The 23,564-nt window shown below is 51.8% G+C and overlaps 1 protein-coding gene and 1 long non-coding RNA gene across 2 annotated transcripts in view; both read right to left on the reverse strand.

Annotated features, from left to right (window-relative positions):
• LOC116540411 (proline-rich proteoglycan 2-like) overlaps nt 1–23,564 on the reverse strand; it is a 53,307-nt gene that overhangs the window by 19,164 nt on the left and 10,579 nt on the right. The gene's annotated exons all lie outside the window — the stretch shown is intronic.
• LOC116540413 lies at nt 31–22,148 on the reverse strand. The gene is made up of 2 exons (XR_004264429.1): nt 21,707–22,148; nt 31–326 (listed from the first exon to the last, which is right to left on the reverse strand). It is a non-coding gene; the product is annotated as an uncharacterized LOC116540413 (long non-coding RNA).

The following is a 23,564-nucleotide window of genomic DNA, read 5'->3' on the forward strand; positions in this document are numbered from 1 at the left end:
ATGAGTTCATATAAAAAATTCAATAAAAGAAAATTTTGGCTGCCTGCCATTTATTGTTATTCATTGCATGATTGTTACTGCCAATAATTTTTGTCTTATAGAAGAGGGGTGGTGTTGAAAATCTGCTCAGGGTATATGCTGGGTACCCCCTTAGATACGTGTGCGTAGACACCCACCCACACACACACACGCACCACACACATGCACGTGCACTTTCTTCTGTGCCCACGTCTGCTGATCACGAGTGGGTGGGTCTCTCCAGCCAACAGCAGACCCAGTGATGGGAGTCTGGGCCCCAGGTTGGGCGCCGGCAGACAAGGTGGGGTCTAGAATGGACTGCAGGAAAGAAAAGAGAAGAGGATTCAGGCCCCAGCGAAGGTCCCCAGCCAGAAAGACCCGCCTCTGTCGCTGCTCCTGCTCCGTGCCCTGGCTCTTTTCTGCTGCACTTCCAAGATCCACCACGAGGTGTCGCTGTGGAAAAGCGATCGCTGCCTCCGGACGCTTCCGAATCCGCTCGGCGACATGCGGAGCGCCCTGGGTGCCAGGCCTTGGGGACTCTAGACAAGTGAGGTACAGCCTCTGTCCCTGAGCACCGCACAGCCAGGCAGGGGGCTTACAGGGAGATTCGGGTGTGCACAGCCTGGTGGTGAGCGAGGTCCTGGAAGGGCGCTCAGAAGCGGCGGGTCACCGAGGGCCTTTAGCCCCAGTTCGAGCTTTCCCACGAGGCCATCAGGGACCCGAACAAAGGTCTGGGCAGATGAATGCTCAGAAAGGCGCTCCGTGTGCTGTCATTTGTGTTTTTAAAGGACGAAGGAGGCTGGACAAGGGAGCTCACGCCTGTAATCCCAGCACTTTAGGAGGCCGAGGCAGGCGAATCAGGAGCAAGATCAGGAGTTCAAGACCAGCCTGGCCAATATGGTGAAACCCCATCTCTACTAAAAATACAAAAAAAATTAGCCAGGCGTGGTGGCGGGCACCTGTAATTCCAGCTACTCAGGAGGCTGAGGCAGGAGAATCGGTTGAACCTGGGAGGCGGAGGTTGCAGCGAGCAGAGATGGTGCTACTGCATTCCGGCCTGGGTGACAGAGCAAGACTTCATCTCAAAATAAACAAACAAACAAAAAAACCAAAGGAAGGGTGCAAAATAAAGACAATGCATTGTAAGTGTTCATGGGATATATCTGGAAGATATTTTTAAATGGGGATATTACTGTCCTCAGGGAGTGAGACTCGTGGCTGGGCACAGAGATGAGGAAACTTGCACTGTGTGCATTCTGTTCATTTTGAGCCATGGGAATGAATCACCTTCATGAAAAATAAATGAAACAAAAACTATTAAATTAACATTTGTAAAGTCTTTATAATCAAAACAAGTAAGATCATTCCAACTGTGTTGTGTAGGATGAGCTGAAGAGACAGCAGGGAGAACTTCAGAGCTGGGCATCGGTCCTGGGGAGGAGTTGGAGGGGACCTGGCAGGTGGGGAGGTGGGGTGTGGGTGCAGCGCTGGGCTCTCCATCAGTGGAGACAGGCATAGGGCTTGGCTTATGGATTTTTCTGGGGCTACAAAAATTTAAGGTGTTGAAAAACAAAAGTATGCTTCCAGATTTTTACAAGGAAACTACAAAATCCAAATGAACAAACGTTTAATTAGATGTCTACAGAATGGAATTCATGCCAACCAGCCAATTGTCACAAAATTCATAGAGCAGAATGTGAGTGCGTTGTAATAGGTTTGCTATGTTGCAGGCAGGGACGCCCAGTGGAGGCTCCCCAGGACCTGCCTGCTTTCTGTACTTCCAGGGCTGAAGCCAGGCACCAGGGAGGCTCAGAAGTCACAACGCATACCAGGAACAAGTTATTTCTGGGGCTTGGATACTCCCAGACATCCTCATACCAAAGCCCCCTCCTGCCCCAAGTGAGGAGTCTGAGCAGGCCAGGTTGAGGGCAGCCCCCAGCAGCGGGGCTCTTTCAAGGATGTGTGTGGAGCAACGTGGTGGGTTAGCATCAGTGACTGGAACCTACACCACAGTGGTCAGGCCCACTCCCTGGACAGAAAAGGAGGCTGAGATCAGAGAAGGGCAGGGACTGCCCCAAGGCCACACAGCCGGTTAGTTGCAGCACTGAGACTCATCCTGGCCACTCTGGCTCCCAGATCTTGGTGGCCTCTCCTGGGTCACATCGATGCCCTGCACACCCCATTCCTGAAGCCAAGAGAGGACCTTCTGGGACCTCTTGGCCTTCCTCAGACAGCACTGCCAGCTATTCATGATTCCAGAGGGTTATTTCACGGGATTTAGGAGAAACTCCACGTCCCAGGCCATGCAAATGGCTGTGGCTCCTGGGGAGAGGAGGGGAGGGGAGGGCTTGTTCAGGCTGGTGAACATTTGCTAAGTCTCAAGGCACAAGCCTGTGAGCTGACCTTCCTGTGTCACAATTCCCTCACCACAGCAGGCCTTATCACCAGCTCACCCTGCCTCACAATCCTGGTGCATGCAAAGGGATCTGGATTTCCAGCCTTGATTACATACAAATTTAAAACTGACGTGAAGCAAAAAATACCTCATATGCAGGTAAATGAAAAGTGACTGATGGAAGATGTCTGCAACATAAGGAAAAGAGGAACGACATCTATAATATGTAAAGAGTTCCTAAAAGTTAATAAAAAAATTATGAGTAACCCAACAGGAGGCAAGGGTCCAATGAGGTAACAGCAGGAAAGGAGCTTTGTAGGAAGAGCTGGATATGTCTGGGGGTGAGTGTCCTGGGGAAATTTGAGAGGCGGAAGCTTAGTCTCTCCTGGTGGGCCCAGAACCAGAACTGAACCATCTCTGTCTACTCTTTCTAAGAGGCATGAATATTCCCTATGCCAGTCAGCTCAACAGAAACACACACACACACACACCTAATCAAAATTCCTTCTGAGAGTCTCTCTGTGAGTCTTCTAAGATGTTTCAGTCCCAGGAAGAGACTCTAGGAGTGAACCATGAATCCCATGAGAAATAGGTGAGCTTGAGTTGAGGCCTGGTGTGGACACTTGGCAACCTCCCTACCTCCACTCCCTCCTCCTCCCTCCTCCTCCCTCTTAATAGAATCCCAGGCCTAGCAAAGAATTTGTGATTGGACCAGACCCGAGGTTTTCAAGAGCAGCATCGGGCATGCTTGCAGGACATAACTGGTAATGATGGGGGCACTGTGGATATTTGGTGAGCAGGAATCGAGGTTAGAATTCCTGACAGTTGCACATAGCAAAACTTTGGCCTGAATCCCACATGACTTTCAAATGTCCCACTGGACAGAAATGTAGGTGAAAAATCTGAGCCTAGAATCTAATCTCACACATTACCAGAAAGATTTTTTTGCAAGACTTTCATACATATTGAAAACACACTGCAGCAAACTGCTACAGTGCAACTGAGGAGGCCTGTGCTCTTTCCTTGATATCTTCCCAAGAGTAGGCATCTCAACACAGTCATGTTAGCAGTAATACCAGCAGCACTTTGGTCACCAAAACAACCCACTTGTATTTGCTGTATCTCTTCCTCCCGAATTCATGGAGATTTCAGGCACAGGTGAAAACATCTGATTGTTTCATTATGTTCTCTAGAATACTACTTTTTTTTTTTTTTTTTTTTTTAAGATAGAGACTCGTCGCCCAGGCTGGAGTGTAGTGGCATGATCTCAGCTCGTTGCAACCTCTGCCTCCCGGGCTCAAGTGATTCTCCTGCCTCAGCCTCATGAGTAGCTGGGATTACAGGCGCCTACCACCATGCCCAGGTAATTTTTGTATTTTTAGTAAAGACGGGGTTTCACCGTGTCGGCCAGGCTTGTCTTGAACTCCTGACCTCCTGATCCACCTGCCTTGGCCTCCCAAGTGCTGGGATTACAGGGGTGAGCCACTGCACTGGGCCTGTTCTCTAGAATACTTATGCCTTAGCATGTATCTTGAAATATATTTTATTACATTATACATTTCCTTTTGTTTTTCTTTTAGAGTTAGGGCATTGTATTGCTATTTTTGCAATTACACGTGTAAGTAGGTCCTACTTCTACAGATTTCATTGGGATAGTAATATTTGTTATGAGAAGTGAGCCCTGAGCCTGATGGGATTGAGAACAGCTGGTCCAAGCCAGAGGGCCAATGGAGCGCCTCTGGGGATGACTTGGGTTCGTTGATTGGGTGGAGTAATTTTGGGCATCTTCACTGTTTGACATGAACAAGGAGGCAGCCACAACGTCTGATGGCTATTGGCAGCTACCTTGTGTTCATGAGGGTGAGGATCCTGAGGATGAAGCCAGTGTGGAGAGCAGAGATGGAGGACCAGGACCATTTTGATGTCACCGAACCCTGATGGTATGGCATCTGAGGATGCCCTGCCTCTGCAGCTCCAGCCCTGTGAGGTAAATCTTATGGGGAAAACAGTGGCAACCAACTGTTGGGTACAATGGCATGAACGGTTCCAGTTAAATGGCACTACTGCCTCAGTTTCCTTTTCAGAAAAAGGGATCCTGGTGAGCACGGAGAAAGCTTCCTCTCATGGTGATGCCAACATGGCCATTCATGTTTCTGGCCCTTTAAAGGCTACGGGAAACCAGATCTCAGAGGGGACAGTAGCAGCTGTGGTCTTCTTCCTGCTGTAGGTTTCTCTCCGCCTCTGAGAAATGTTCATGGGGCCCAAAGTGGGTGGGGCAGAAAGGCTATGAATCTAGGTCTCCATGGGAGCTTGAGGCTGAGTATCCCCTGCGTCAACCAAGAGTGGACCCAAGCCACAGAAAAGCCAGGCCTGGCAGAATCCCGGCCTGGCAGAATCTGGCTCACTGTGTATCAGTCAGGGTTAGCTATGTGATGGCACAGAGACAGCAACCCCCCAAACCTCAGTGACTTAAAGCAGCTATGTTTCATTTCCGCTCCTATTTACATGCCAAATGAAGATGGGCAAGAAGCCTCTGCTCATCAAAGCCACTCCAGGATGCAAGCTGCAGGGAGTTGCCGACTGAGCTACCAGACTGTTCCTACCACTGCTGGGAACAGAACGAGAGCCCAGCAAACCCCAAACTTACGTCCCTTAGGGCTTCTGCAGAAAAATGTCACATACCTCTTCCCCACATGTTTTGTTGGTCAAAGCAAGTCACACGGCCATGCCTGCCTTCCCCAGGGAGGGGGGGGGTGCATACTCCTCCTGCCAGGAGGGCCAGCAAAGGGGGGACACTGCACGTGAGGACAGCCTCCTACACCTGATTTTCTGTCATCTGTGTGATCACCCCAATTCTACCTCAGCTTCCAGAGGAAATTTCCGTGACGGCAGGTCTGACTGTGCTAGCCCCCATGTGAGGGCCTTCAGGGGACTTCATCCCTGACCAGAGGAAATGCAAACCTTCAGCATGGCTATCAAAAACCATTCACACGGCCGGGCATGGTGGCTCATGCCTGTAATCCTAGCACCTTGAGAGGCCAAGGTGGGCGAACCACTTGAGATCAGGAGTTCAGGACCAGCCTGGCCAACATAGAAAAACCCTGTATCTACTAAAGATACAAAAAATTAGCTGGGCATGGTGGGTCATGCCTGTAATCCTAGTTACTTGGGAGCCTGAGGCAGGAGAATGACTTGAACCCAGGAGGCAGAGGTTGCAGTAAGCTGAGATGGTGCCATTGCACTCCAGCCTGGGCAACAGAGCCAACAAAGCAAAACAAAACACAGTCTAGCCTCTATTTACTTCTCCAGCTCCTCCCTCTTTATTTGCTGTTTACTCATTCGGCCATAAACATTTACCAAGTGCTTCTGTGTGCTGACTGCTGTGCCAAATGCTGAGCGTGAAAGGATGTACATTCCTGTGAACCCCTTAAAATCCCGGACCACCTCTTGTTCATACCCAAAGACTCCCACCTGCAGCAGCCTGCCATGTGTTAAAAAAGGAGATAGCTTTGTACAAGCTGTTATGGGACCAACCCTAAAATAGAATGTGAAGGTAAAAAAAAAACCAAAGAAACAAGATGCAAGCCAGCCACAATAGCTTGCATCTGTAATCCCAGCTACTCCAGAGGCTGAGGTAGGAGAATCGCTTGAGGCTAGGAGTTCAAGAGCAGCCTGGGCAAAATAGCAAGACCTCACCCCACTACCCCCTTCAAAGAATTTTCTTTTCTTTTCTCTCTTTTTTTTTTTGAGACAGACTCTCTCTCTGTCTGTCACCCAGGTTGGAGTGCAGTGGCATAACCTCGGCTCATTGTAACTTCTGCCTCCCGCGTTCAAGCAATTCTCCTGCCTCAGCCTCCCGAGTAGCTGGGGTTACAAGCATACCCATACCTGGCTAATTTTTTGTATTGTTAGTGGAGATGGGGTTTCACCATGTTGGCTAGGCTGGTCTTGAACTCCTGACCTTGTGATCTGCCCACCTCAGCCTCCCAATGTACTGGAATTATAGGCATGAGCCACGGCGCCTGGCCAAAAGAATTTCTTAAAAAGTTAGCCAGGTGTAGTGGCATGCACCTGTAGCCCCAGTTACTCAGGAGACTGAGGCAAAAACACCCCTTGGCGGCTGGGCGCGGTGGCTCATGACTGTAATTCCAGCCCTTTGAGAGGCCGAGGCGGGTGGATCACAAGGTCAGAAGTTCAAGACCAGCCTGGCCTAGGTGGTGAAACCCTGTCTCTACTAAAAATACAAAAAAATTAGCCGGACGTAGTGGTGGATACCTGTAATCCCAGCTACTTGGGACGCTGAGGCAGGAGAATTGCTTGAGCCCGATTAGGCAGAGGTTGCAGTGAGCTGAGATAGCACCACTGCACTGCAGCCTGGGCGACAGAGTGAGACTCCATCCCAAAAAAGAAAAAAAAAAATATCTTGAGCCCAGGAGTTTCAGAACAACTTATAAACAAAAGCGGGGGCAAGCTGCACAATAGGGTGAAGAGTATACTAACTTTGCTGCACAGTGTGCTTGGACACATGCGGAATATCTCTAGACAGTCACAAAATAAACCAATATTAATTGTAAGGCCGGTTGCCTCACTGGGAGCTCGGACACGCCCATCCCTCTCCACGCCTGAAATTACTTCACCAGAATCTGCACTCAGCATCTAGCTTCACCACTCCCACCTCTGCTCTCAACACTAAACTCTGCACTCAGCACCTAGCCAGCCATTGGAAACCCCCCCTCTCTGCACTCAGCACCAGGATCTGCACTCCACACTAAACTCTGCACTCGGCACCTAGCCAGCCGTTGGAAATCCCCTCTGCACTCAGCACCAGGATCCGCACTCCACACTAAACTCTGCACTCGGCACCTAGCCAGCCGTTGGAAATCCCCTCTGCACTCAGCACCAGGATCTGCACTCCACATTAAACTCTGCACTCGGCACCTAGCCAGCCGTTGGAAATCCCCTCTGCACTCAGCACCAGGATCTGCACTCCACACTAAACTCTGCACTCGACACCTAGCCAGCCATTGGAAAACCCCACCAAAATTTAAAAGAAGCCCCGCCAAAACCCACCCAATAGCCCATTGCCCCATCCAGCCCGCTCACCAGAAATCCCGCCTACCTACCTATAGCAGCTTGCCACGTCCACGTGCTGTTCCCCACAGCCAATCAGAGTGCCTTCCCTCCCTATATAGCCCCATGCCTGAGAGAAGACAGGTGTGACTTCTCTGGCCCCCTTTCCCTGGACCATAGAACCTCACTAGGGAGCCGAATAAATTGGCGTCTAATTGTTCTCATGCAGGCCTTGGTTTCTTCATTTTAAACTCGGCAATAAACCTTACAGAGAATAAACCTTACATTAATGACTGCCTCTGAGGTGGGGAACTCACCCCAAGGGACTGTGGGACCCAGCTAGGAAACTCACCTTGTCTACCCTTTGTTTAGTTTGAATGCTTTACAATGTGCTTAAAAAAAAAAAAAAAGTCAGGACCTGGTGCAGTGGCTCACACCTGTAATCCCAGCACTTTAAGATGCCAAGGCAGGTGGATTGCTTAAAGCCAGGAGTTGGAGGCAAGCCTGGCCAACATAGCAAAAGCCCATCTCTACTAAAAATACAAAAATTACCTGAGCACAGTGGTGTGTGCCTGTAGTCCCAGCTACTCGGGAGATTGAGGCGGGAGGATCGCTTGAACCCAGGAGGCGGAGGTTGCAGTGAGCTGAGATAACACCACTTCATGCCAGCCAGGATGGGAAAAAAAAAAGAAAAATGTTGTAGTCTATGCTATTTTAACTTGATCTTATTTTACACTCTCCTGATAAAGATTCAAACAGCAGACGAGAATATAAATGAAAAAACACGTGTCCCATCCCTATCCCCTTCCTTCCCCAGTCCAGCTCCTGGTTGGCCGTGCTCAGCTGCTTGTCACAAAGAAAATGCATCCAGTCATTCCATCTTATGAACGCACTGCAGGGGATATTCTTTTTGTGCTTTTGTGAAATTACTAATTTTTCTCAATAAGTGTACTGTTATGGAAATAAGAAAAATACATACTTTTTAAAGTTGTCTGAATTAAGACAGGGCTTGAGCCTCCTGCCTTTCTCCTTTCAGCTTGGGAAAAAAAGGCTTGACACTGCCCCCCGACCCATCATTCACACCGTCCCTGCCACCTCAGTTTGGGAAGTGACCGGGTGGCAGAAGCAACCTTTCTAATTCCAGAAAAGGCCTCCAGTTCCATGCTGAATACAAATCAACATGAATCCCTTCCTCACCTCCTCTGACCTCATCACCTCCACCCTCCCCTTGCTCTCCAAGCCTCTGCCAACCAGGCCTCCTTTCAGATGCCAGGGTAAAACCACAGAAAAGAAACCTGTTGCCCTGTTGATTTTTCAGAGGGACTCAACCCAGGAATTCTCCTCTGTCTTGTTCTTCAGCAGGAAGTCTCTAGAAATGGATCTGAAATTCAGCAAAGGAAGGAAGGGAGGCAACTTGAAAAATCCCTCTTTCACGTAGATGTCAGGTTAAAAACGACTGGCCTTGTTAAAACCGCACCTTAATGAGGCTCCTTCCCAGCCTAATTGTCACCATGGCAATGACCCCTGGTGGCCATCTTTAATTAACTCAGTCAGAGTCACCAAATGAGCTCCTTCAGCAAATTGCTCACTAGCCCAGGCAGTCACGCGGCCCCTCCTCTGTCCTCTGTCCTCTCTCTTCTGGCAAGAGCGATGGGACAGAAAATTCTCAGCTCTGGCTTTCCTCTCTACCTGCTGGTTCTCCCGAGCCATGCCTGGGAAGGACTTAGACGCTGGTCATAATAATAAAAGTAGTAACAATGCTAGTGTCATGCTAAGCGCTTTTTCTATATTATCTCATTTAATCTTCACAGTAATCCTATGGAGGATGCAGTATCATTATCCATTTCTTTCAGATGAGAAAACTGGGGCACAGAGAGACTCAGTTAGTCAGTGGCAGAGCTGGGACTTAAAGCCAGAGCGTCTGGCTCCAGAGTCACCATGGTGGTCCTCTGCCGGAGATGAAGCTCACAGGGTCTCCTGCGTCTTCTTCAGCACAATAAAGACCTGGAGTTGCTTCTATACGCACTACTTTCCAGCTGTATGTTGTCGGGCTACTTACTTCACAAGGCTGAGCCTGGCTCCTCAACTGGAACAGGGAGGAGCATTAAAGTAGGCTGAGGGTGGGTCAGGGTCCTGAATAGCCTCATCAGTAATGACTCCCCATCTCCACCAGAACCTTCCTGTTGCATTCACGCCCTGGTGTAGCTTGAGAAGAAAGAAGGCAGGGAGGTTAAGAGACAATAAATGAGGCCAGGTGTGGTGGCTCACACCTGTAATCCCAGCACTTTGGGAGGCCAACAAAGGTGGATCACTTGAGCCTAGGAGCTCCAGACCAGCCTGGGCAACATGCTAAGACCCCATCTCTGCAAATATATATATATATATATATATATATATATATATATGGGCTGGGCATGGTGGTGCGTGGCTGTAGTCCCAGCTACTAAGGGGACTGAGGTGGTAAATCACCTGAGCCTGCAACGAACCATGATTGCACAACTGCCCTCCAGTCTGGGTGACAGAGCAAGACCCTGTCTCAAAGAAAGAGAGAGAGAGAATAAATGTCATCGCCCATGTGTAGTTCTGAGCACAGTATCTGCTCACAGTAATATTCAGTGAATATCAGCTGTTATTACTTTCACTAGGTGGATATAAACAATCCCTGCTGTCCAAATGTGGAGATGCCCCCGAGAAAGAACTCCTCTAGGAGACAGCTAAGAGTCAGGAACGTGAGGAAAAGAGAGTAGTAGAGCTGGCACAGTTGCTGCCAGTTTTAGATACATGGGTGGCTGGGTTTGGAGACTCATCCCTGTAATCCCAGCACCTTGGGAGGCCGAGGTGGGCAGATCATCTGTGGTCAGGAGATCGAGACCATTTTAACTAACATGATGAAACCCCATCTCTACTAAAATACAAAAAGTTAGTTGGGCATGGTGGTGAGCACCTCTAGTCCCCGCTACTCGGGAGGCTGAGGCAAGGGAATCACTTGAACTAGGGAGGTGGAGGTTGCAGTGAGCAGAGATCGCACCACTGCACTCCAGCCTGGCGACAAAGTAAGACTCCATCTCAAAAAAAAGAAAAAGAAAAAAGGAAAGCTGGGCAGTAGGCTCGGGCATCTGTAGGAGAATACACTGGGTGGCATGGTGCAGCTGTGGACCCAACACGTAGTCACTTGTGCTGGCCTTGCCTGCTGAACATACCTATATCAACCTAATCAGGCTAGATTAGGAAGCCCAGGTGCCCACCACTGAGTCACATTCCATCCAGAAAGAAGAAAGATGCTGGGCACTTCCCCTCCCTCCAGGAACACCCCCTGGAAGGTACACAAGATATTTCTGCTTATAGTCAATTGACCAGGACTTAGTTACATGTCCACACCCAGATCCATGAGAGTTTGGAAGAGCAGTCCTCATCTTGGGCATCCATAGGACAGGAGACAATCCACAGGCTTCCTCCAAACCTTAAAGCACTTCTCTACACCACCTCAGAGTGACATTTCTAAATTGCAACTTCTGACCACCTTGACCTGCTTCATGGCTCCCCATTGCCTTCAGCATGAGCTCCAAGTTTATGAGCACGAATCATAAGGCTCTGCAGGCTCGAGCCCCTGCACCCTTCCCCCTCACCCTTCATTCCAGCCACTCCAAGCCACTGGCCAGTTTCTGAATCAGACAGGCTTCCATAACTATATACCCAGCCTATGCTGGGAATGCCATCTTATCTCTTCTCCATTTAATTAGAACACCACTTCCTCTGTAGAGCCTTTCCAGGGACAGGGAGAAAGGGTTGGCGAGGATGGACAGGAAAGGGTGAGCATTCAGACCAGGACTGGGGAAGGAGGAGGCATTCTGCTGCTCAGAGCTAAAGAAATACCTGCACGGTGGATGTGCCAGCCTTACTTGTACTAGAGGAAGCAAACGGGCTAATAGGACTTTTGAGACGGGAAAGGATCTTGGATTCCAATTTGTTCTTGCCCCTCCATTTGACAAATGAGGAAACTTGAGACCCAGACTCAGGCAGTAACTTGCCCAAGGCACATTGTGGCTGAGTAGGGACTCCAGGTCCCCCATTGGTGCTCACACATCACACTTTTGTTGCCAGGCTGTGGCTCACATATAAATGTTTTAGGGGACCAGGGGCAGTCCTAGGGGTATCACACAGGGAGGTGTGGTTTGTGCAGGAACTGGAGCAGCAGGGGTCACTCAGAAGCCTCACTCTCTCAGTAGCATCCTTGCAGTCCCAGGACACCCCTACCTCCCCAACAACTCTCCTAACCCCCTCAGCCCACTCCCCTCAAGGCTACAGGGCCTGGGAGTTTCACCTAGCCCAGCCCTGCAGTTCCCTGGTGACATTGGGAGCGAGTGCAGTGCAGCCTCTGAGGGGCCCCCAGACAGAAAGGCATCCACGAGAAGGAACCCATGAGAATCCATCTCCTGCGCTTGACCACCTTCCCTTCTGTGGTCCCAGAAGTCCTGAGAATGCAAGGTTTGTCCTTGTCTCTGCCCTTGGTGCATGAGATGAGGGCATCCCGCTCCCCCACTGAATGGCGAACTAGCACCATTGTTCCAAAGGTGGGCACAAAGTGAGAAAGGCTGCTCTGTGCTGCAGGGTGGTGCAAGGACCACAGAGGTCCACACTGGCTGTTGGGGAACATGGCACTGTCACTGAGCCAGGGCCCCTGAGAGGAAAGCCGGCCACCATCTGCATAACCAACCAGTCAAGCAGAGCCAGGCTGAGTTTGGGGGCAGTGTTCTTCCGAACTTGCAAAATGGTGTGAGAAGAGGTTTCTGGGGGTGTTCCTGAGGCCAGGCCAGGCAAGGGAGGAGGCCCTGGAGGGTGTGTGCCCTGCACATAAGCCGCACAAGCACGCTCTGATTGCACCCCTTCATTGAACTTGCTCATGTGCCGTGGTGTTTCTCATACAGGTCATGTGTCATCCTGGCCAAGACAAGGGGCTACGTAGCTCTGATCCCAGAAGGGTAAATGTCAAACCATTTCACCAGGAGGGATTTTGAGCTGAAATAAAGTAGAAAAGAAAAACTCTCCTAAACATGTGTATCCTGAGCATCCAGATTGGTTCTAAACTGAACTTTTGAAGCATGTGGAAGGTGGAGGACCTGGTCCGTCAACAGGTCACTTACCTGGCTGAAACTGTTTAGTGCTTCACCACCTCTTGGGATTCCTTCCCTGTGGCCTCCCCACTAGCTCCCAAACAATTTTTCTCTTCCTCAGCCTGCCTGGGTATCATTTCCTCTCAGTCTTTTAGTCCTCCCTCTAATATCCCCTCCCTACCTCCACTTCTCAGAAAGGACCTCTGTGAGGCCATATCCAAAGGTCAAGTGTAAATCCTCATCTTTCTTGGCCTGTCAGCATATTGGATATTTTTGATCTCTCCTTTTTTTCTTTTGTTTGTTTTTTCTGAGACAGAGTTTTGCTCTTGTTGCCCAGGCCGGAGTGTAATGGCACAATCTCTGCTCACTGCAAACTCCGCCTCCCGGGTTCAAGTGTTTCTCCGGCCTCAGCCTCCCGAGTAGCTAGGATTACAGGCATGTGCCACCACAGCTCGCTAATTTTGTATTTTTAGTAGAGATGGGGGTTTCTCCATGTTGGTCAGGCTGGTCTCAAACTCCCAACCTCAGATGATCTGCCCATCTCAGCCTCCCAAAGTGCTGGGATTACAGGCGTGAGCCACCACACTCAGTCAACTGCTCCTTTGTTCTTAAGACATCTCCACTGTCCCCAACCCCCAGCCTCAGGGACATCACTTTTTTTGTTCTCTTCTTCCAAGACTCACCCTCCCAGTCTCCTTTACTGATTTTCTTCCATTTCTTCCTCTAAAATCAAAGTGCTCCAGTGTTCAGACTCTGAAACACGTTTCCTCCTTGCACTTTTAGTCTCTAGGGATCTCATCTTGTTGCATGGTTTTAGACAAGATCCATAAGCTGACCACTCCCGGCTTAATATCTGCAGCCAGAACCTCTCCTCTGAAGGCCACGTTTACATGTCCAGTTGCCTACTAGACTATTCCCCTTGACTAGGTCTCTCAAACTTAACATGTCCAGAAACAGCCTCAGAGCCCCATTCACAAAACTCTGCTCCTCCTTCAGCCTTCCCAATTTAGGAAACAGAAACACCATCCTTCCAGGAGCTCAAGCACAAACCCCCAGGGTCATCTTTGACTCCACTATTTCTCTCCCACACACCCCTCCAAGGTCTCAGCAAATGTAAGCAGTTCTATCTTCAAAACATTTCAGAATTAATCCAGTCCTAACCCATTACTGCCATCCTGACAGGCGATTAAGGTCGAAGAAGCAAACAGGGGCCAGATAATTGAGGGGGAGGGGTCTCTTAGCTCTAGCAAAAACGTTTAAGTTTTATTCTGAATAATATGGAAAACCATATGAGTATTTTACATAGGATCAGAGTAGCCTCTTGAAAAGACCGCTCTGGGTACTGAGTCGAGAATGGACTGAGGAGGCAAACGGGAAGCGGTGAATCCACTTAGGTGGCTGTTAAAGTTTTGGGGAATGATGATGGCGTGGACTACTTCCCTTCCAGGCGGAATCTCTCACCTGAGATGGGAGGAGCCCGTCTCAGAGGCGGAAAGGCTGACCCAGGATGTGCCTGAACAAGTGAGCTTCTGTCGGTGACCCCAAGAGAGGCAGGCCGAGTTTCAGCACCACTGGGCGGACAGCTCCCATCTCACCTCAGAGCCGGAGCCCGAGCCCAGCCCCTCTGCACTGAGACCAGTCCTGGCAGAGTCTTGGGGTCCAGCGGCCCCTCAGAGGCTGGCGGCTAGGAGAAAGAGGGGAATGCCCTTTTTCTGAAAGGGCATTGTCTTGTCTACACCGCCAAGACAGACCTTTATGGATTTTAGGGGTCACCAGTGGGGTGGGGGGAGGCCTAAAGCAAGGCCTCTGAAAAAATAGCATCTGTCACAGACACAGCAGTTTATTTCCCTGACTTTGGAAAATTAAAAAAGAGGCCGAGTGTGCAGTAGGTTTGGCGGAAGGGGAGTTTCTGCACAGCTCCTGGTAGCCTGCGCTACTCTGTTGTGTCTCTGCTGATAAAGCTCCAAAGAACTAAGCTGCTTCTCTGAGAGTCGGACAGCTGAATCATTCCAGTGTAGATTTTCTCCCTCCAATGGCAGAGTTTCTCTAGGATGGGGTAGTGAGAGGCCCATCCTCTACTCCCGGCCCTCCTGGCTCTGTCCTCCCTAACTGGATCTAGTTTCCCCTGATCACTTTTGAACTGGATTGATATTTTTATCTGGAGCTTGTCAGGATTCCCCTTCCAGGAGCTGGGGGATGACCCTTGGGATCTGCAGCCTGGCGAAGCCTCACTGTGCTGATTCTGGCTCCTGAAGGTGCTGTCAGGAGGGTCAGGGAAAATGGGAGGGAGGTCAGCTTTCTCACTCAGAAATGACCTTTGGGTTTCAGAACCCCAGAACAGGAGCTTTTTCTCAGCTTCCCATGAGAGGGCAAAGGGAGCAGCAAAGATACCTTGACCTTAGGGATACCCCAAATCCACAGTGGAGCCCACCCTGTCATGGCCATCTGTTCCACAGTGGTAAACTCAGCAGCGACTCCAATCTTAGCCTTCCTAACATGCCCAGGTCCACATGGGCACCTTGTGCCCACCTAGTCTCCCTGCACTAGCTGGGGGCTTGATCGTTAGGTGAGCTTTGTCCTGGAAATGTCCCTTAAATTGGCCAGACTCCAACATCAGAACCACCCTGCTCTAAGGAGCATCATAAGGCAGATATGGAAGTGGGGGGATGCCAGGACTAGGCTTTTTGGTGTGAAGGCAAGGCCAGACTGGACCTAGAATCAAATCCAATTGCCTTCTCTTTTTCCTCCCTCATTATGTGACCTGGAGTAAATCACTTTTCAGGTCACTGCTCCTGGCCTTCGATTCTGCACCTGTGAAATGGGGGAAGTAGTTCCTCTCACAGAGCTGCTGTCAGGAGTTACTGAAACAAACCCTCTGATCAGTGCCCCATAAGTGGCCCTCTGCTGATAAAATATGTGTGCCCTTCCTGGAAAAGGGATAGCTGAGAATACTTCATAGAATTAAGGGAGACTTCCTCTTCCCCAACCAGCCCATGTCCCGGTACCTTTCTATACCCTGCAATCTCCAGTGGGGACTGAGCAAATATTCTGCCACCCAAAAAGTGAGGCCTGGGAGGTTCCCACTTCAGCTCCTCAGACCAAGACCCCAGGTGAAGGAGATCTCCGCTGTCAGCCACAATTCCCCTCCGTGCCTCTCCTCTCCCTCAGACCAAGACGCCAGGTAAAGGAGACTCTGCCCTCGGCCAGAATTACCCTGCTGGCCTCTCCTCCTTCCTGGGAGGAAGTTCCATTTTAGGAACTTCAAAAGGGGCTTGAGGAACAACAGGAGGCTTCCAGTCCTCTGCCCCAGGAATAAGGGGATCCACTCCTTTCATCAAGACCTCCACTACCCCAACTGTAAAACGGAGAAAGACTCCTCAGGTGAGGATTAATTAAATGAGACAAAAATAAGGGAAGGCATTCATCACTCGGTCTTGACAGACGTCCACAGAAGTTTAGGTCTCCCTGAAGACGCTTGCTGGTATTTTGGCTCCAAAGGTTCAAAGAGGTTGAAAGATGTGTCCTACTTCACACAGCTGCAAATGTGGAGCTCTGCAACTCCAACCCAACTTCTCTCGGAGCAGGGCGTCTGGGAGGGCAGCTCCTAAGCCTTCTGGGCCAAAAGCCGGCGGCCACGAATGGGCAGGGCCGGCGGGACCCGCCCCCGCCTCCCGCCTCCCGCCATGGACTCGCTGGTTCAGCCATTGTACCGGGACCCCTTGGGCCAGCAAGGAGCCGAGCGCATGCCTACCCAGCCCCACCCTCTCTGGATCTCGCCCTCACCTACAGGGCCAAACCCGTCTGCTCTGGGGCAAAGGGAAAACGTCTCCAATCATTGGCTTCTCAGTATCTTTCTGATTCTGGCGTCTTTTGAACCGAAGTGCAACTACTTTTTCTAATTAGCCGCAACTGTTGGGAGCCCTGACATTTGAAAATACCTGTGGAAACTCCTCCATGCATACATAGATGCATGCATGTATACATAAACACGTACCAGGGCCCCCAACATCAGCTCTCCCTCCAGGAGCCTACCAGCCACCGCAGGGAGTGGACGAGAAAACCTGGCGCTGCCAGAAGCAGAATGAAGAATGTCCCGGTCAAGGCAGATCCCACGTGGCACCCCTGCCCCGTGCCAAGGTGGGGTCTCCGGGCTTTACCTCTTCCCGGGTCCAGCCGCAGGGATAGGACGAAGGGTGTCTGATTCCATCCCCAAACCGCCATGAGGAGGCCCCTGGTACCCCCGCGCAGCTCGGAGTGTCCCCGCCCGCAGCCTAACTTCGCCGAGTGGGTTGTGCTGGGCGCCTGCTCAGAGCCGGTGCAGCCGGGAAGCCGAGTTCCCGGTCGCCTCCTGCAGCGCAGGCCCGCACCAACCCGGGATCACGGTCGGGGCACTGCCCTCAGCCCTGCGCTTCCCAGGCCTGGCCTGGCCGGGACCCAAATCCGTGCCCCGCTGCAGCCAAGGGACGCTGGCGCTCCGGAGACCAGCCCTGTAGGTCTGCACTGGTTCAAAAGCACCTCCCGACGCCCTCCGCGTCCCCCACTCCCTGGTCACCCTGCCGTCGCGGCGCCCCCCAGCGCCTGGCGGGCGCACTGCACACAGTAGATGCTCGATCAAGGCTAATTCCCTCCAGCCTCGCGGTCTGGAGCCGGCAAGTGGGGGCCGCCTGGGCTCCCCCTGCTGGAGACCGCAGTAGCGACCCTAGGCCCCATCCTTTCCGAATGTTAATTTTTTTTTTAACTACCGGAGGGAGACCCTCCGCCCACCCCCGCCCCATCTCCGCCTCCCTCCAGTTACCCGGCAGAGACTACCAGGAAGATCTTATTTCCCACAACTTTATCCTGAATGTAAACAAAATGAAAAATGCACACATTTACCCAACAAATATTTACTGAGCACTCACTCTAATACTAATCACCACAGCGAACACAGTACTTAATGCAAGCAAGGCGTTCCTGGGCTCTTTTACATGCATCAGCTCGTCTGATCCTCACAACAACCCTAGCAGGGTGGTACTATTATTACTCCCACTTTGCAGCTGTAGACACCTAGGCCCAGGGAGACGTGGCCAAGCTCTCTCAAAGCGGGGAACAGGCTTTGAACTGGGATGTCTTTGGATCCCAGGCTCCTAACCACTACATTACACCATGGAACACTAGGGTTAAAAAAAAAAAAAAAAGGCATCAGAAGTGGCTTCAAAGCACCCCTTGTTCTCTAATTCACCCTGTAAAATGTTTCCTACGAAGAGAAACAGACATAGGTTTTATCTAGAGACAGATGTTGAGGTTTTCTGGTCATTTTCTGGGTAGGCCTTTGCATGGTCCACCAGCGGATACAAGAGTAAGATGGTTGCCCCACATATTGAATAGGATGTAAGGTGGAAAAAAAAAGTAGGCAAACAACCACCATCCTGAGGTCCGCACCCCATCCCTTCAAAGCTGTACTTCCTTCCAGAAGAACAAGGCTCCATAAGACTCAGTGGACTGTCCTTCCCTCCTAAGAAGTCAGGAGCCATGAAGGAGTCTGACCTATGTCTTTTGGACACTCCCCTCACCCCACCCCAGCAAACTGAATTAATCACTCTTTATGAGCCTCTCCTTTGTTCCTGGAGACCTGGAATGCGTTCAGCTGCTGCCCTCACTAAGAGCCTGGGCACAGCTTTGGGGCAGGTGATAAGTGCCATGGTAAAAGTACACCGTGCATAGTGAGTTAGGGAGAGACCACCCACCTTGCCACAGTGAGAAAGCCATGGACCTAGACCAGGAGTACAAGAATTTTAGAGTGGAGAGAGGCCTTGGAGACCAGCTAATGCACTATTTACCCAATACAAAGACTTGCAAGGTGCAGGGCTGGATGCAGTGGCTCATGCCTGTAATCTCAGCACTTCGAGGGGCTGAGGCAGGCAGATCACTTGAGGTCAGGAGTTCACGCCTGGCCAACATGGCAAAACCCCATCTCTACTAAAAAATACAAAAATTAGTCAGGCATGGTGGTACACACCTGTAATCCCAGCTACTTGGGAGGCTAAGGCAAAAGAATTGCTTGAAACTGGAAGGCAGAAGTTGCAATGCGCCAAGATCATGCCACTGCACTCCAGCCTGGGCAACAGAGCAAGATTCTGTCTCAAAAAAACAAAACAAAACAAAACTTCCAAGGTGTCACAACTGTGCCTTGGGCACAGGATGTTAAACGATCTACTTCATTCCCTGATATTAACATTCCATTGTGAAAACTAGAGACCCATTTCATCACTTTCCTCTCTGCCCCAGCGTCATCCCTGTCACCTGCCCTAGGCCTATCTATTAATTGTGTGTGTCTAGCTTTCCCATTTAAGACTCTAAGATCCTTTGAAGACAGGCTTGTATATTACTCCCCACTGTACTCCAAGCACTGGGCACAGGGTCTGATAGAGAGCAGGAGCTGAACTAAATAAATGAATTATCCCTGGTGATCATGCTGCCCTATTTTAATCCTCGCAGAGATGAGGCACTCACTACTTCATGAAACTGCGTCCCTGTGCGTCCATTAGCAGGTTGAGTTCTTCCTTCTGCAGACTCCCAGAGCTAGTTATCACCTTCTTAGCCTTTCCTGAATCCTGAAAAAAGCTACAGATTGTACCAGATGGCCAGACACCTGCCTTCTGTCCTTGGAGCCTGGTCCAATCTAGAAAAGGGAGATCTTCTCTTCCCAAAGGGGGAGACCCCTTTGGGGTCTCTGGGGCTCAGGAGATCCACCTGAGCCCCAGAGAACTCAGCCCACTTGGGGGCTGAGTTCAGAGCACAGTGTGTAGCTGAGTGGGGACTTATCCTCAAAATTCCCCTGCATGTCTGGTAATGAGCATCTGGGAGAGGCTGGCCAGAAAATACGGAAACACTGTAATGTCATGTTGGTTCTATAGCATTTTCCTGAGTTTTCATATGTCAGTGTGAGCCAGAGGATGGGCATGTGTCCATGCATGTGTGTGCCTGTTAAACTACTTGCACACAGGCTAAGCATGGACCTAGGAGTGTAGTCAGGAGCAAGTCTATATCCTGGGGAGGAGGGGTGGTGTGCCACAGTCTGCACAAGCTGGTGAACGCCCCCAGAAAAACTGGGGTCTGGATGGCCCTAAGGGTGTATGTATGTATATGAGTATACAAGAGTGTGTGTGTGTTCACAAGCAATCCATCTGAGTGGCTGTGTGTGTGTGCATGTGTGTGTGTGCATAGATATAAAGACAAACTGCAGTCTGGTTCTGTCTGGGTAACGCGTGTGTGTGATGTGTGTATATTTACAAGTATTTCCCGACCTGGTTTAGTGACATTGTAATCTTGTGGCTAAGCATGCATGTGTACATGTATGTGTGTACAATATATGCGTGTTCACAATGTAATCCCAAGCCTGCCTGGGAGTGACCTGTGTGACTGTGTGTGTTTGTGTTTTACATGCATACTCCAGCCCAGTTCCATACCCCAGGACCCCATGGACATATGAAGGTCCTCTGATGAGCTCAGCACATCCTGAGGCTGGCTGGTGGGTGGAGTATGTATAAGTGACTAGTGTTTACCGGCAACCTTGACCAGCCACCAGCCTTTGTCTGGTGCCCACTTCCCATGGCCTCTAAATTCCTCGCCCTGGTAGGACCCTGGCTGTCCTTGCTCCAGACTGCCTTCCCCAAGGAGTCCCTTTAACTCACAGCCCCTTTCCTGGCCAGGGGGCTGGGAGTTGGGGGATATTCATCTCGGGGAGTTTTTGTTCTGCCTCATGAAAAGCCTCAATGGCTGGGAATACCATTCTAATTACAGGGAAGCCCAGCTTATGTGGGGGACACAAAGGGCTGTGGTCTCATAGCAGCTCCTTCCATCCGTCAAATAAGGCCGTCTAATGACGGGGTGAGAGCTGTGAATGCCTAAAACAAACTCGAAAAGGAGGGAAAATAAAGCCGCCGGGGGCTTAAAATATATTAAATTACCCTGATTAGGAGTCGTGGCTTTGCAGGCACTAGTTGGAGAGGCTGGGGAGGCTGTGAGTCCCACTATTCACGTCAGGGGGGAGAGGGGTCAGCAGGGCGGGGGCGGGGGTGTTCACAGAGCCCTGGCCCATTCTCATGCTAACACCAGGGACACACTGCAGGCTTAGTGGGCTGGAAAATAGAAATGAATTTGCCGTAATCCTCCTTCCTCCCTCGTTCTCTCCCTCCCTCCCTCTCTCTCTCTCTCCCTCTGCAGCCAGGGAGAAGCTTTGCCTAATCGCAGCCCCTTAGAGCCTGCTGGGCACTGGGGCAGAGCCACACCCCAGAGCCTGTGTCCCTCAGCCCTCTCACCCCCTTGCTCCCTTCTGTGGGGCCCAGAATGAGAATGGGCTCCAGGGCACATGCGACGAGCAGTAAAGGCAGGTGGTGGGGTTCTAGTGGATGGGGAGTGCCAGGCCCCTTCCCAGGGTACAATTATTTACAATTCACAATTACTCCTTGATGCACATGTACACAATTCGCAGACACAGATATCCCTCCACTCTTCTACATACACCTCCTCACAACACGTCCCTTCACATACACACACTTTGATAGGCACAAATGCATCTGTACATAATGTACAGACACATCTACTCCTTCAAGGGTGAATACACACTGCAGGCACCCTTGCCTGGAGACATAGCCCTTCTCAGATGGCCATAGGCTGCCTCCCAGGCATCAGCACACACGGGCAGACCCCTGCACACCCCTTCAGACATACCTCCAGACTACCTAGCACAACCGCAATGTTTCACAACGGAGAAAACTCAGGCTCAGAGGGCAACGCAGGGGCTGCCCTTACCCAGCGCCAGGGAAGTCCGCCCTATTTCTAAGTGCTGCAGGACCTTGGGCCTCAGTTTCCTGCTATTAAAGAGGATGTTTGGACATGTTCTAGAAAACTCCAGCTCAGAAATGGGTAGGAGCCGGTCTTGGGGACTATCTCTTGTGCCCCTCCGCTGCCTCTGCACACTCGGGTGGATGTCCACGCCTCCACGGTGCGCACGGTGAATCCCTACAGTGTTCGAACGGTTACAAACTAGAGGGTCCACCGGGGAGGCCGGTACCCACGTCCTCGCAGGTCCCGCTGCAAGTGGCTCCACCGTCCCACCCCCCTCACCCACCTTCAGCTGCGCGCTCCTTCCCGTGGCTTTGTCGGTGAGACCGTGTGAGTTTGGGACGTGAGGGTGTCAGGTGTGGCTCTGAACCACCGAGCCCCACAGCGTGGCGCTCAGGATCCGGAAGAGGCGCCCGAACGCGCTCCTCCCCGGCCCCCGAACGCGTTCCTTCCAAGCCTCCGAACGCGCTCCTTCCCTGCCCTCGAAAGCGCTCCTCCCCGGCCCCCGAACGCGTTCCTCCCAGGCCCCCGAAAGCGCTCCTCCCTGGGCCCCGAACGCGCTCCTCCCAGGCCCCGGAACGCGCTCCTCTTCGGCCCCAGCGCCCTCTGTCGGCGGATCTGGAAACCGCGCGCCCGGAGGAGCCCCGCGAGCACGTGACCTCACGACCTGACCCGGGTAGTCTGCCCTAGAAAACCCGCGCCCGCTGTTTCTCGGAGTGGCGATAGGGGAGTCAGGGAACCGCAGGCCAGACTGCAACAGAGACCACGAGAGTGAACTGAGCAGAGGGAGCGTAAGAAGCGCAAGGCCGGGCCTTGCCACCCGCTTCCCCTCGCGGCCTCTAGGAACACTCCTCCCCGCCAGCGCCCTGCACAGAGCACGCGGGCGCGGGTGTAGGAGGGCACCCGGGCCAGAGCGGGAAACCAGGGCTGGCGGCCGGTTGCTAGCGAACCTGAGCCCATTGGCCTCCGCTTTTCCATCTGTGATGTGGACGAGGAAGGATCCTAAGCAGGCAAAGTGTGCCAGGGAGAAACCCCGGGAAGCGGAGGCACCTACCTCCCACCCACCCCAGGCAGAGAAGGCAAGGACCAGCAAGCCCCCACTCGGTGGCCCATAGGGGCACCCGGGTCAGCCGAGGCTGCTGGTGCCCCTCCTTCCTGGAAGGCAGAGCCGAGGCTGAGCTAAGCTGCTTGCTGAAAGTCGGACAGGACAAAACCTGGAAGGCAGTTGGGGAAGCTGGTGCAACCGAGATCCTCCTAGCCTGGGCATCAAGACGCCCTAAGTGGTGGTCTGATGTCATGGGAGTTGAGCAGGGTCCTGGGGAACCAAAAGCCACTGGCTTTAAGACTCCCCTGATGTAGGCTGGATTGTTTCAACGAACTCAGGGTTTCAGTGGCGGACACTGGAGGGGGACCACGGATTCTCTCCCTAACCCTCCGGGGGGTCCGAGGCCTGCTCACTTAGACTTTCCAGGGGCCACAAGTCCTCCCTAGGCGGGAGGTGAGAGCCCAGATTTTAGGCTCTGGCGCCCGTGCTCCATCCTTGGTCTGCCTCCCTGATCTCAGGTTTGCTGGGCCCTCACTAGAGCTGTCTTTTCCACGTTTATCTAGGTGGAACCCCAGGTGTCTTCTCCGACTTCCCAGCTCCAGGTTAGCTTCCGCACACTCCTGTCATGGGCGGAGGCCTCCCACACCCACCCCTTCAAAAGAACCAAGATGAAGGGGCGTGATTAGGGAGGGTGGGCTGTAGTGGGGGAGGGGAGAGGTTTGAGGACAGGCCACACTATGTGAAAGGCTGGGCTTATGCTCTTTCCTGCGGCCTGAGTCCAGTCTGGAGGGCCTCGACCCCAGGGTTTCCGAATCGACTGCCCCAGGCCTCAGGCCTGGCTGCACCATGTGGGTCGGGAACCCGCCCTGGGGGAGCCCTGCTCTGCGCTGATTCAATTCCATTGCTTCTTGGTCTTTTGTGGGGGGTCGGTTTAGGACCCCAAGGGCCAGCACGGACCTGAACCAAGGGCGTGGCTGAGAAGAGTGAAAATGAGGGCTCCTAAGAGAGAGGCCTCGAGTTGAAGCCGTTACAGCTTCCACCAGGCTCTGCTCCAGCCGTGCCTTGGGGGCCAGTCCTGGGCCTGGAGTGAGCGTTCAGG

The sequence above is a fragment of the Sapajus apella genome, unplaced genomic scaffold (genome assembly GCF_009761245.1).
Source record: "Sapajus apella isolate SASKATOON/1434 unplaced genomic scaffold, GSC_monkey_1.0 scaffold139, whole genome shotgun sequence".
In the NCBI taxonomy this organism is placed as follows: domain Eukaryota; kingdom Metazoa; phylum Chordata; class Mammalia; order Primates; family Cebidae; genus Sapajus; species Sapajus apella.